The sequence below is a fragment of the Sphaeramia orbicularis genome, chromosome 20 (assembly GCF_902148855.1).
Source record: "Sphaeramia orbicularis chromosome 20, fSphaOr1.1, whole genome shotgun sequence".
NCBI lineage: Eukaryota > Metazoa > Chordata > Actinopteri > Kurtiformes > Apogonidae > Sphaeramia > Sphaeramia orbicularis.
Genome location: NC_043976.1, coordinates 25,175,609 through 25,190,415, shown reverse-complemented (window position 1 = coordinate 25,190,415; position 14,807 = coordinate 25,175,609).

Below are 14,807 nucleotides of genomic sequence, written 5' to 3'. Positions count from 1 at the left end.
TCAGCGAAAAAGCACAAATGCAATAAAATAGTCTCTGTTGATCAGTGTTTTATTATTCTATGACACAAAGTCAAACTTTGACACAGACAACAGATTTGATCAATGTTTCTATACCCACATCCCCAAACATACTGGATGTGTAACATGATTTTGAGCAGAAAAAACACCTTAAGGGGAGTCTATGAATGAATTAAAAGCAATTTATCATTGATGTGAACCAGTGTTACATGCATCTCTATACTGAATTAAGTTTCTGTTGAGTAAATCTGACATTTACGACATTTCCACCTTAAACAGTTACAGAAAATGTGCCATAAAAATCAACAGAATGCCCCCAGTGTTTAACTAAAATCTCTGCCAAGGGCTCATGTATACTTCATACACTGTTAGTTTGGTTTAATCATACACAATACAACAATGCATCATGCTTTATAATATCATCTTATGTTTGTAGTGTCACTGTCCTGGGAAAACCAATTACCATAAAAAAAATAAAATAAAAAAAAACAATTATCTGTAAAAAGTCCACTTTTCATGAGTTGGGAAAAACAGACTGTTTTCAGATTTGTGATGATGAATTTTACATCCAACAAGGTTTTTAACGAGATCATTAAGCTTAAGAAACAGGAGAATTTTCTCAAACTATAAAGGAAACACTTTAAACTTTATTTTAAAGAATAACAAGTACAAAATTAGCCTATGTGATGTAGCAGGATAGAAGTATAAAACAGCATAAAATACTCAAATAATATACAAATACTTCAGATCTGTACTTAAGTACGGCACCTGAAATGAGTATAAGTGTTCAGTTACATTTACTACTGGTCACTACTATAATGGCTTTAGTAATAGCTATTTAAACTTGTTCTTAAGTCCAAAAAATGTTAAAAAACAATATCAAATTTCCTCTCTAACAGCGGTGGGCAACCATTTACAAACCCAGTCTTTTACAAATTAGGCTCCGCTGTTTGACACTGCCAAGATATACACCAAAGAAGCACTTTAGTTGAGTTTTCTGTAACGTTTAACAGCTATTTCTGACCAAATCTATTTCTGTCATGTGAACATATGGGAATTACTTTGTTGGACACTGATTCTGTCTGTGAAAAAAAGGGCTTTTACCTACATTCTACACACCATCTTCCCATAAATGAACATCAAGCAGTGCAAGGCCAGACGTGTTTCCATTAAGAGACTCATGGCAGTATCATATCCGGTACACAGGATGTGACCAACAGAGGGGAACCAATGTCATTAACAGACGGCATACTAGAGCCACTGCAGCAGGCACCTGTCCTGGGAAAAGACAGCGAGGAAAGGGTTCTCCCACATAACTGGAACAATCCCAGAAAAAGAAAAAAAAAACAAAAACATTTAAGACGGAAAGGGGAAACCACCTTGTCTTTTCATCTGGGTGGCTAAAAGAAGGATTGGGGAAGTATGAGAAAGGAAAGAGAGTGAAGCAGATCAAAAGTGCAAAATACAGACTATGAAGGAATAGAAAAGAAAGCTGACAAAGAAGAGAGGGAGGAAGAAGGAGGGATAGGAGAGACAATTATAGCGGCTGTACATTACCATGACAACTGCAGCTGTATCCCAAGTGTTTTTAATGTTGTGCCGTTCTCTGCTGGGTCCAGGCAGATTAGTAAAGCCTTGCCAAGTCTCCAGAGGTATCCCCAGTATCGGAATTACCATCATTTTCCACAAGACCAGTGTATGAACAAGGTCAACTGTTTTCCCACCACTGGAAACTCCATACAACAGCTGTAAACAGGTTGTATATTGACTGTTGTTGACAAAAATGACCTAGTTCAGTTACTTTTGTGTTTTTTTCTTCAATGAATATACATTTCAACTATAAACATTCACATGAGGAAAAGCTATTAAACCCATACTACCTATACTATATGTATGTGCTATAAATGTTTATGACAATATGGTCCTGGAATTCAATTCTATGGCCCAAGCATCATATTGTAAACATTTATATACACTGTCCATCTCTATATGTAAAATTATGGGAAAATAAGTTCATTTTGATGATCTACCATGAATTTAATCAATATTTCAACATTATTAATATATTAATGCACAGAGGGCACATGGGCACATTGTTGAACTCAACTGTATAAGAGTAATATTAGACACTAGTATGTGACCCGTGGGGATCCATGGGTTGTAGATGTGGTAGTTTTTATGCTGGAGAGAGCAGACTTTTGGGAAAAGATGTCAGTCTATATTTTATAAGTAGGAGCAAAAATCGTTTGGTAAGTCATTCTTGAAAATGTAAATGACAATTAATTTACAGTAGTAATACCCAGGCACGCCTGCAGAGTGAAATTGTGAGGTACAGAAGAAGCGCACGGTCGGGGGTGGGAGGTGAATAGTTCATAAGACGGGGGGGTTAGTGATTCGTAAGATGTGTGTGGTGTGGTGGTGTGTGTGTGTGTGTGTGTGTGTGTGTGTGTGTGTGTGTGTGGGGGGGGGGGGTTGGTTAGCGGGAGTTCTCCATAAGTACTGGGACGTGCCTTAACCTTACCTACCTCTCTCTATATATATCAGTCTCTCTCTCTCTCTCTCTCACTCAGTACACACAGGCCGTATGGCTGCAAGTGCCAACGCTAATACTGGTATATCAGGACTGGTGTAAATGCGCCATTCCTGTTCCTATTCCAAAATGACTAATATCTCCGAAAATATTGGTTCTATCAACCTGTTGAGATATCCACAGGGAACCACGGGTCATATTAATATTGATACGTGGGGACTCTAGCTAGTAAAAGCATCGTTCCTGTTTTGAACTTCATTTCCCATCATGCAGTGTGGTACTGCTCTTGCGGTCAACTGAGTTACATGATTGTAAGGCAACTATACACCAAAATGACTAATAACTGAAAATATTGGTCCCATCAGCTTGCTGATTTAATGTGGAGATGAGACTATTCCTCAACTGCAGGCACCATATTGGCCAGGTAAAAACATCTCAATTTGTCAGAATCGTGCCGACACACACACAGATGCTCTGAGACCTTCCAGCATTATAATATAGATTATTATATTATAGCAGAGATTGTCAATTTACATCCATAGTCCCATGGCAATTTAAACACACCGTCATACAAGAGATTTCTGGAAAAGTGAATCTGTTTTTATTTTATGTGTAAACCTACCTGTAGGTGAACAGCTAGTAAAACAGTACTAACAGTAACAGTAAAAAATCATAGCTCAAAAACATCCTGGTCACATCAACTGTCATGGCTTATACATTATATGCATCAAGGCTTTTGAGGTCACGTTGAGTTATTATCTTGTGCTGGTGTTACTCACTTCCATTTCTAAGCTAATTTTGCTGCTGTTAAGGAGCAGAAGAGAGACATTAAAAGAACTCTTGAGTGAACATAAGTTCTCTAAGTAGAAAACATATAATACATAAGTAGACAAATATGCATTCCCACATACAGTATCTAACCCTTAAGTGTGTATTACAAAAACTTTTTTGTATGAAACACAGGTACAAATTGTGAATGGCATCATATACAAAAGGATTGGTATATGCCTACAGACACCTAATGATTTACTAAAGTAGAGTTTAATCAGTTCAAGCATTAAAATGTTATATTCTACCTTGTGAAAATCCTGCTTGAGTTGCTGTAAGTGGCCCTGACATAACTTGTAATTTATTTTCCATTGTGTGCTGACAAATATTGGAAAAAATACCACGGAACTACTCCTTGTCACATATTTGACCTGAGGTGGGGTATCACAGGTGGTCAGAGGAGCAACTACAACTTTGGAGGTTTTTTCAGATGAGTTTTGGTCGACAGCCCTCACTGTAAAAAGTTCACTTCCTACTGGTAAAGACATCAGGATAGACTTAAAGGGAATAAGAAGGGAGGGAGGAAAGAAGAAGAGGAGGCAGACGGAGAAGAGGAGGGAAATGAAAAGAGAGAAGACAATAGTAAGATTTAGAGACAGAGAGATGGAATGAAATCCTTATTGAAGTTTTACTATAACACAATTCATTTGTGTCAGTGTGGGAGTGTTTTCAGTTTGCACACTTAAGTGGTATAATTCAGAACAAATTTAAGATATTCCATTTAAGTACCTTTACAGTTCTACTCCACTACATCTCAGTGGTGAATATTATACTTTTCAGTCCACTACATATGTCTGGAAGCTTCAGTTTGTTTTCAGATTACATTTTTTCCTCCCTTTCCTATCAATTTAATATCATATATCTCCATATTTGTTGATTTTTAATGTTTGTAACAAAGGAAGGATGTGGTTTGCTTCATAAAATGAGGAAAATCTCCACTACTGGCTAAATGAAGTCTTTAATAACTGTGTTACATTTCCTGGAAAATGCATTGATGCAAAACTAAAAGAGGCCGGTTTTTCTGAGCTCACGAAAAATTTCCTTTCAAGTAATATGTAGTTCTCATGAGACAGAGATACTACAAGTTAATACCTTATACAATATGATGTATTACCGTGAATTAATCCTTAAAGACCTCGAACTGTTTTTGTGGTGACTAAATGATTTTTTCCTCAGTATTTTGCCTTTCCTGAGTGATTTATCACTATTTATTGTAATACTGTACTCGGATATTTTTTAAATTTACTTACCATTAAGATGTGCATTAAAGCTCAGAGTAAATTCAAAGAAAAAAAAGAAAAAGTGACTTTTTCAGTGAAATGTATCATTCGCTGAACATAAATATAAGCATCTATAGCCATTGCCATTTACCAAACAACATGGGTTTTGTTGGTAAATCAATGCTGCAAAAGATGATGGTGTTTGTTCATCATGGAGCCTTTGAACATTCAAATGGGTCATATCTGATGCAACTGAAAACTGCTGATAAAACTGCATTTTATCTGAATTATGCCAAAACCATCTACTGATCTAAACTGTTTAATATTTGTTGATCCACTAATCCTATCAATACATGTAAATAATTGGTGTAAAATGCAGTTTGTCATCTTTTCATGGTCATCAGATATGACCCATTTGGACGTTCAGAGGCTCCATAGTGAACATGGAAACACCGTCATCTTCTACAACATTGATTCACCAGTAAAACCCATGGAGTTGGATCAATGACAGTGGATGGACACCCTTGGTTTATGTTCACTTAATAATAGATTTTGTTGAAAATTCACTTTTTCCAAATTTTTCTCCATTTTGTTATGATAATCATTGAATTTTCTCTGAGCTATAATGAACGTTCACATGATCAATAAATTAAATATAGTGAAAAATACATGAGTTACACTGAAAAATGCAAAATACAGAGGATAATATTATAATAAATGGTGAAAAATTACTTAAGAAAGTTGAAATAGAGAGAAAAATCCATTTGGCAACTGCCACAAAAGTAGCACTGGGTTTAAACAATGTGGATCTTTTAAAGCTTTTGGTCAGCAGTGGCTGTTTGGGTCTTTGAGGGTTAAACTATCCAAAAGTGTATTCAGTAAAACGTCAAAATGAGCTCAAATGTAAAAATTTACAACATCAAAATCCAAAACATTAATGCAGCAATAATATGAATAAAAAAACATCACATATAATAATATAATAATGTCTACTGTGGTTTTTCATAATGTTAATAAAAGTAATTAATATAGCAGAGTATTAGTAGTAGACAGTGTAGTATTGGTACTTTAAATAAAGTAATTGGATACGTTTTCCACCACCACTTAAACTGAGTACTATCATGTAAATAAATGGTGCATAAGTTTATTACTTAAGACCAATACATTCCTATCTTTTTTAATAGCTACCTAATTTACCACCTATTAACAATGATCATCTTGGGATTTGACTGGGTGATTCATCCATCCTGTTAAACCTTCTCTATACTGGACTCCATGAACTCCATTCATAGAGCAGAGTTTCCCCATAAGAATCAATAGACAATGACATTCTGAAGAATTCAAGACAAAAAATCCACCATGTTGCTTTTCCAAATATGCTGCATCCAGGTATCACTGACAACACGCAAATCAAACAACTGCCATCAAGGCTTGAAGCAGCGAGGAAAGTGGGCTCTAAAGTGATATTTCAGCAGACAGTATTTCACATGAGTCGAGCCATAAACGTCAACGATAACCAATGAGGCTTCACCACGCCAGGGCAAAAACCGTATTTAAAGGCTGTTGATGATTTTATTCTTTTTGGACGTAAGGCAAAGGTCTGTAAGAGCACCCGACTACCTGCTTTCAATGCGTCAAAGTTTGTTTTTATTTTTGCCCACATTTGAAAAAAAATAAATTACAGATGCTGTCACCCACTTACTGGTACTCCCGCTTACCCTCCTGGAAAATGTGAAAGGGGCCCAGCCTTGCTGAGGTCAGGCTGACATTGCCAGTGAGAGGTGGCCAAGTCACAAAACAGATGTTTACTGTTTTTCTAAGGATGATTTGTTCTCTGCTCAATATTGACTCAAGTCCAATCATAACCCTGGTCGTGTTAACAAAGCGGGCAGAAAGGGGCACAATGTGTGGACCAGGTGTGATGTTCTACTCTACATGTGACCTTTCCTGTATCTATAATTCTTAACTCCTCTGTGGGTACCTTCTGTCAGGATTTGTCTATTTCCAAGCTGCTGTGTAATAAACTGATCCTGTGGCTCACACACGGGAAGGCTGCCGGTGTGTGAATGAATGTGTCCGCCTTGACTCTGAGCACGTTTTAGGAAGCTTTTGAGTGCTTGTGTGCTCCAGTTCTGCAGCTCTGAGAGTCTGCAGAGGCAGTCATGGACCTGGTAAAGGTCTCTCCACAGAAGCCATTAAGCAGTGTGTCTGTTGGAATAATGTGTTTGAGTTGGCCGTGGGGCAGCAGCAGGTGCTGGGAGGACCGTCCTGGAGCTGCAGCTCACTGCCTGCTTTGATCCACAGGCCAGGGACCGCTCTTCCCTCCTCTGTGTCTATCCCTCACATCCTATCTCACTCTTCCTCCCTCCTTGCTTTTGTTTCTTTCACTGCCCTCCCTTTCTTTGTAAGATTAGTTACTCCATTCTGCTGTTCTACCCTCTCTCTGTTCTAAATTTCCCCACTTTGTCATACTTTCTGTTCTTTAATTTTCTGATCAATTCACATTTAATGTTTGTCTCTTTCAGACTCTTCTTTCCATATCATGACTGTTTAAAAGCTTTGCTGTACTTCATTCAAACACATCTGCTTGGACTAAACGACCCTATTGGGTGCATGGCAATGAGTGAAAGGTTGAATTTATGCATTGACTGAATCATTAAAAGAGAGGTAGCAAAGGCTTGGAAGTTGTTATCAAGGAATTTTTTTGCAGATTTATTATACATATGTTTTCCTTCAGAATTAACAAACCAGTGACCTAATACTGTCTGTTCTTCGCATAAAAGGTGGACGTCTGTTTTCACATACACAGACAGAACTGTTCACTGTTTCTGTGTTAGCTTGGACAAAATTGAGTCCCTTTTGGAATATGTTTGTTTCCATTTCATGCTGAATGAAAGGCAAAACTACACTGAGCTCTAACAAGATGTCATGATACCCAGCGCTTAACATGGGCATGCAGAAGGTGAGTCATAATTTTAGCTCTGGACCCCTCCCACCCTCTGTCTTTTTCTCTCAGCCTCAAGGTAAAGCCATTATGCTTGAAACGAAGCAGCAGCAGCAGAAGCCCACTCGGGTTCAGAGAGACAGGAGAGGCTAAGGATGAAAAGTAAAGCCCAGGGCCGTCCCGGGGCCCTGAAAGAGAGTTGCCTTTATTGAAGAAGCCCACTCCCATGCATTCCTCTGCCAAGAGCCCAAGCCTCCCAGGAGAAAGCCAGGATGAGAATCTGACTCACATTCAGATGGGGTCTTATGTGCTGGAGCTGTTCCAGGGTTGCAGATGAAAACACACACACACACGCACACACACACATCTACACAACAAGTTTGCAATTACACATGAATGTTCACACACAACATCATGCATCACCTTCAGCTCCTGTCTCTCCCATTGTTCTGTCAGTCAGGATGGTTTTTTAGTTGTGATCTACAGCAGGGATTCTCTATTTCCTGAATGGGTAACACACACGCAGGCTTGTAAAGCACAACTGATTGATTTATTGAGTTCCAGGGGCTGAGGTAGGTGGGATATTAGATGCTCCTTGGAGATCTCATTGTGAGATCATTCAGCGAGAGCAAAGGGCTTGCTCTGAGAACAACAGGGGAGAAATTCTTGTGTCCAGGTTTCCCTAAACTGACAATGGGACACAAGTGTCTTTTTTCATTTTTTATGCTTAGTTAGCTTTGGGAAATGCTCACCACAATTGGAATCTGATCTTTTTCTCAGTTTTAGCTCCTTAAAAAATTGTTGGGGTAATCCTCTTTATGGAACACCTATTATTTATCATGAACTGAACTCCATCCAAAAAGCTTCTGAGAGGAGACTGTTAAAGGTAAATCCCATTATAGTCATTACACTCACATTTTTCTATCTTGTTAATGTTTTCCCCCAACCATTCTGGAATTTATGATGTGTGTGAATTTATGGCTACAGGATACACTGCTGTGTGTTTATGTGGTTTTTAAGGACTCTGTTCTGGATAACACATGGATAATGTGACAGATAAATGTTGCCATAATATTAGAAAGCATATTTTTGTTCTTTTTGAGGACGTCCAGATGACTGACAGTACATGGGGCTTTGGAAATGTCTCTAGCAAACATCTCCAAATTTTGAGGCCACCTGTTGAGCCTTTTCACTAAGAGTCAGTGTCATATTTTATGGACTTTTTAAAGCTATATCAGATTTATATTATTTATTCACCTTCCTTCAGTGGAAGTGAACTGTTTGGATTTACCTGTAGAACATGGTATCTGAGGAGCCTCTGTCACTGTTTTATATCCATTTACTGAAGGAGAATACTTTCTCTGATGAATTAAAATCTTCACAAATATTTTGAAACCAATCATGATATACAGCATGCAACTTGTACAAGCCTGATATGGGTATTTGACAGGAGTGTAGAATTGCATAGGGACGCTAGGGACACGTCCCTACCAGTATTCATCCACTACTGTGTTGTCCTTACCAATACATCCGCTGTCTGTGGTGTTTAGTCAAAGATTATTGCACACAAAGGGTTAATGGTTGGTCTCTGCTAGAAGTCCCGCCTCTAATCTAATTATCACTCTCCGATTGGCTCTGCGGTTTTGCTATCGTACATGTGATTGGCCGTCCCCGCTGTTACTCCATCTACTTGTAAAAGCTACAGTTACCCGCTAGTGGGACACGACAGGAAAAAAAAAAAAAAAGTTGGACCGGACAGGAGGCAGTTCGTATCTCCAACCGCTTAGCGTAAGTTGTGAACATGTTTGCATTTGTTCTGCCTGGGTCAGGTCAGCTAGACGGATTTGAATATCAGAGGTGTCATTTACATGTACATTTGTACATGTGTCTGTTTGCCCGCATGCGCGTGCGTATGTGTGTCTGTGCGTGCAGGGCCGGTTTGTGGCATAGGCTGATAACTGATAACATGATAATTTCTAATTAATTGTCTTAAAAATAAAGAAATGAGAGGAAGAAAAAAACAAACAAACAAACAAAACAACAACAACAACAACCCCCCCTGTAATTTCTTAGGTGAGCTTTCCCAGACCGGTGCTCACTGAGCATGTGCAGGAGTGGCAGAGACAGAGCTGAGCTGAATGACAGTCAATCTGAGCTGAACATCCAGGCAAAGGATGGAGAGTTCATCACCATAAAAAGGCCTTCCAAGGCCTTAGCTGCACAGTTTAGAAGAGGAGAGAAGAGGAGGCAGAAAAATAATCCAATTACAGAGGTATGTAACCTTTTATAATGTTAAAAAAAGTTTGATGGTACTAGCAACAGCTAGCTGAACTGAAATGAAGCAAAGTTGGCTAATAATGGAACTGTAGATGATTAAGATATGAGATATCTGCTAAGGTGTGTCGGTTACTGCTGCTGAACTGGTTTATACATGCTTCTATGTGGTTTATATTTATTTCTATGTGGTTTATATATGTTTCTATCTGATTTACTGTTGGTTGGCTGGTTTATAAATGTTTCTATGTGGTTTCTATATGTTTCTATGTGGTTTACTGCTAGTTGGCTGGTTCATAAATGTTTCTATCTGATTTATTCATGTTTCTATATGGTTTACTGCTAGTTGGCTGTTTGATACTATATGTTTCTATGTGGTTTACTGCTGGCTGATTTGCGCATCTCCTCTCATGCTTCATGTATCTCCTCTTTGTGCCCCCCCCCCCCCACACACACACACTTATGTATGTGTGTGTGTGTGTGTTTGTGTGCATGTGTGTGTTTTTTAAGGGGGGGAGGGCACCAAATTCATATCTCGCCTAGGGTGCCAAAATGGCTAGAACCGACTGACTATGATTGTTTGCTTGTTTGATCAGCTCTACATGACGTGAAATTATGATCACAAATGCGAAAAAACATCAACTTTCAGGAGTGCTGCCTTGGAGCACTTTTGTGTCCCCACCAATGTCAGAATCAAACCTACTTCCTTGGTATTTGAAGGCATCACTGCAAATGGAGAGTAGGAAACATCATGTGTCTGTCAGATAAAGTTTCAGCGTGAACATTACATGTTGAGAAATTGTGACTTTCTCAGTCACAAAGAACTAAAGAAAAAGTTTTTTTTTTTTTTTTTGACAAAATATATCATTAACTGAACATAGAAACAAGCATCTACAACCACTGTTATTTGCCAAACTATATGGGTTTTACGGTATTAGTGAATCAAAGTTGCAGAAGATGGCAGTTTTTCTATGTTCACTATGGAGCCTCTGAAATGGGTCATATCTGATACCAGTGACAACCTGAGAAATTATTTTAAAGTATTGATAGGATAAGTGGTTCAGAAGTTAATACACATTCTATGTCAGATGCTTTGGGTGGTTGTTTAGGTCTTTGAGAGTCAAAAATATGCCTCTGAAGTGAATCATATGCTTTGACCTTCACATTTAATCAAACACCAAATGAGGGAATATCTTCAGAAAACTGGTGGTCATCCATATACAGGAGAGTTTAGGGACTTGAAGAATTAATACCAAGGAGAGCTGAAGCTGAAAATTAAATGGAGACTTTAGGTCTTATTTAACCCATAAAGATTCAAACATCCACCTCCTACCAAAAGCATCTACTGATGTAAACTGTTTAATACCTATTGAGCCACTAATCCTATCAATACATGGAAATAATTGGCATAAAATGCAGTTTATCGTCTTTTCATAGTCATCATATATGACCCATTTGGATGTTCAGAGGCTCCATAGTGAAAATGGAAACACTGCCATCTTCTACAACACTGATTCACCAGTAAAACCCATGGAGTTTGATAAATGATAATGGATGGAGACACTTGGTTTATGTTCAGTTATTGGTATATTTGCTGAAAAGTCAGTTTTTCATCAGTTGTCTCTATTTTTTATATAATATCCCTCAACTTTAATCTGAGCTTATATGAACATCTACATGATCAGTAAATTAAATATGAGAAAATACTGGATTTTCACTGAAAATTCACAAAATACAGAGGATAATATTACAATAAATTGTGATAAATCACTTAAGAAAGGTTAAATAGAGAGAAAAATTCATCTGAGAACTACCACAAAAGTCACACTGGGTCTTTATGGGTTAATTTGTTACCATCTGTATTTTCAACAAATTGACTTAATTTACCTTTTTTTTTTTTTTTTAGAGAAAAACACATCAGCCTAAGTGGTTTTTTTTTTCAGAATAGGTTATTTTCATTTTGTTTTATAACGTCTGATCTGAAAATCAGGATCTGGAATTTATTCTTTTGGAGAAGCCATGTGAGTGTATCCCAGGTTCTGACAAAGTCATGCTCAGGCGCATACTCAGAACAAACAACATAAATGAAAATTATGACCATTTTCGTCATCAGTTTTCCGAGTTTTTTTTTTTTTTCTTTTTCTTTCTTTTTTTTTTGCAACATTTCTGCTTCTTCAATCACTATACAGACCTACACCCAGGCCTTGAATCATCCTTAATATCGCTTACCTTTAACCTCTCTGTTCCATGACTTATTTCCTTAAACCAATACCCAGACAATGAGCTATAAATAACTGATCAAAAAGGCACATAGCAAATGGTTTTCTCATGATGAGTGAATTAGATTTAAACCTTTCCTTTTATTCCACAATGTGAAAACAGGAACATTTCAAGGGAAGAAGATGTAAATCTACAATGCAATGAGCTGGCAGGAAGTTCAGTAATGGAGTCAGGTCAATTGACTGCAGTGAAATCTACTTAACTTACTCTAAGTGGACGTCCAGAGAGCTACTTAATGTTACTCCTGTTGTTGCTAAGGTACATAAAGACAAACCAAGTACCATGTCTGAGTGTAGCATCATTAAAAGTACATACGTGTCTGATAAAGATAGCATAGAAAAATACCTGCCAGGAGAAATTCAAAGGCATTGAGAAGAGAAGATATGTGGTTGGCAGAGAACCTAGACATTCCTCCAACCCTCAGGAATCTAGACGACAACACATTTTGTTGTTGCTGGTGGCCAGTGGCTGATGACAACCCATTCTCTGCATCCTCTCTGGCTATTGTTCGCCATGTGATTGACTGAGGAAGGTGTTTGTTGTTGCTGGACTCTTATCTGTGTTTCTTGGACCTGACAGGAACACAGAGTCTCAGCATTTGCAAGCTTGTCTGATGAAACTGAACAGGCGCTCAACATCACATATGGTTCAGCTAATTAGACAGGCCTTTATTAGACAAAAGATGGCAACGGAGTAAGAAACACACAGCAATCTGGTCTGGAAATCCCTTCTCGATGAGGGTATGGGACTGAATCTGTTTACTGTACAGGATAAAACTGACATGGAACAGTGTCAGTCTTTACCAGGGAGAATACCCGAGCTGACTAATAAGGGAACACTGGCATTTACAGTGAAAGGTGGGACGTTTAATTTCCAACCTTGTTCTTTCCACTGATTGCTTTTATATGCCACCCAGTGCTCATTTTCATGGCTGCCAAGCTTTGAGACTATCCAGAATGCTTTGCAACTTTCCCTTAGAGAAATATCAATTTCTTAATTTGTTTTACTGCAGCTTTGCGAGCACTCCCTCTCTTACTTAGCGATCCACCGGGTGAACATTTGCCGTTGCCAAAGAATTCATATTAGCACCTGCAACATCCGCCCAGGACCCATCACTGACTCCCTGGTGTGTTGTTATACTGCGTTATTAACTTGGAAGCCCAGTGCTTTTGTTCATTGGCATTTTCATTTCGGACCCCTCAGTAATTGAGTAACAGGGGCCCGTCATGTTACACAAAAAACATGGAGTGAGCATGCAGAGGGCGAAATTTCATAAGCTGTCAGGAAAGCGAGGGTGAATACCTCTTCACTTCCTTTTCTTCCAACACAAAATAGTGAAAGTGAGTTCCTCCCAGGTCTGCTTTATCTCACCAGTCAACTGAGCTGAAAGGTGATCAGGCCAAAAAGAAAATGTTTGGTAATGCCAAGTGTGCTGTCAGCTTCACAGAAACTGTAGCAGTCCTCTGAGATCATATGAGTTTTAATTATTTCTTCAAGGAAGTTCAGACTCCACTGGTATTTTATTAGTTTTCATAAAATAAAGCGGAGGAGTGAAACTAAATGTCAAGCATCAGCTGCATTTGACTGATTATCTTTAGCCCGGTCCACACTAAAGCGGATATTTTAGCAAAACAGATATTTTTCTCCACATGTGAACAGCGTTTTCAGTCACAAAACTCTTTCTTAAGTGAGGATTTACTAAAATGCTGGTTTGTGTGTATCCATGTGTTCAGGGAAAATGGAGAGATGAGACAATGATGGCTTCACCCTCCATTTTGCTCATGTCTATCATTACTTTGTGTTATGAAGCTGCACCTGAAACATCAAATCCAGGTGTACAAGTCAGAGTGTATGACCTGCAGTAGATCAAAGTCAGCACAGATACCTTCAGGAGATGGACCGGACAAATCCACATCAACAAACAGAACCAACACCTCAGGTACATTTAGATTAGGATGGATGGATGGATGGATGGATGGATGGATGGATGGATGGATAGATAGATAGATAGATAGATAGATAGATAGATAGATAGATAGATAGATAGATAGATAGATGGATGGATGGATGGATGGATGGATGGATGGATGGATGGATGGATGGATGGATGGATGGATGGATAGATAGATAGATAGATAGATAGATAGATAGATAGATAGATAGATAGATAGATAGATAGATAGATAGATAGATAGATAGATAGATAGATAGACTGCAAAAATCTAAATCTTGCCTAGTGTATTTTTCTCATTTCTAGTCCAAATATCTCATCATACTTAAAATAAGACATAATCACCTGAAGAGTAACTTTTTCAGTGAGATATAAGAACTTATTTTTAGACAACAGATCTTGAAAATGTTATTTTAAGAGATCTTACCAAGATAATTTTTGCTTGTTCCACTGGAAGATTTTTTGGCTTAATGCCAGATTTTTTTTTTTTTTTTCTCCTTAATTCAAGCCAAAAAAATCTGCCAATGGAACAAGTGAAAATTATCTTGGTAAGATTTCTTGAAATAAGATTTTCAAGATCTATTGTCTAAAAATAAGTTCTTATATCTCACTGAAAAGTTACTCTATGTGATTGTGTCTTCTTTTAAGTGTGATGAGATATTTTGACCAGAAATGAGAAAAATATACTTGTTAAGATTTCGATTTTTTCCAGTGTAGATAGATGTACTTTATTTATCTCAAACTGGGAAATGACAGTGTAAC